Consider the following 813-nt stretch of genomic DNA (forward strand, 5'->3'; position numbering starts at 1 on the left):
GGCACTGAGACGGGAGAATCACTTGAGCCTGGGAATTCAAGCTTGCAGTAAGCACCACTGCACTCCAGCCTGGGCAGCAGAGCAAGACCCTGTCTCAAAAAAAAAAAAAAATTAATAGCCAGGGATAGTGCTTTGCACCTGTAATCCCAGCTAGTCAGGAGGCTGAGGCAGAAGGATCATTTGAGCCCGGAAGTTTCAAGGTTACAGTGAGCTATGCTCGCACCACTGCACTCCAGCCTGCGCAACAGGGGAAGACCCTGAAGTTCATAGCTGCATTTTTTATATTGGCGAAAAAAAATGGAAACTCAAGCTCAGGTAGTTATCAATGATAGAATGATGAATGATTAATACAGTATGGTATCTTCATACCATGTAAACAATGAAAATGAACAAACTACAGCTGCAAACAATATGATGAATCACAAAAATAAATGAAAGAAGCCAGACACAAACACATATTGTATGAATCCATTAAAAACAGTTCAAAAGCAGAGAAAACTAAACTATCATTTTAGAAGTCAGAATTGTGTTTAAGGAGGGAAGTCTTTTTGAGGAAGGAAGAAATCAATAATAAGGAAGGGTCATGAGAAGATATTCCATTTCTTAACCTAGGGGGAAGTTGCACGGATATGTTCACCCAGGGACAATTCAGTGAGCTGTACTCATGATCTGTATACTTCTCCATATATATTTTGTATTTCAAAAAGTTTAAAAATAAAAACTAGCTGCTTAAGTTTTTAAGTTTTTTCTTTAATTGAAATTAAATATAACAGTGTTTCCCCAAAAAAGCAAAACTAAATCATCGTGTTTAGG

Source organism: Mandrillus leucophaeus, unplaced genomic scaffold (assembly GCF_000951045.1).
Source record: "Mandrillus leucophaeus isolate KB7577 unplaced genomic scaffold, Mleu.le_1.0 Scaffold88, whole genome shotgun sequence".
Lineage (NCBI taxonomy): Eukaryota > Metazoa > Chordata > Mammalia > Primates > Cercopithecidae > Mandrillus > Mandrillus leucophaeus.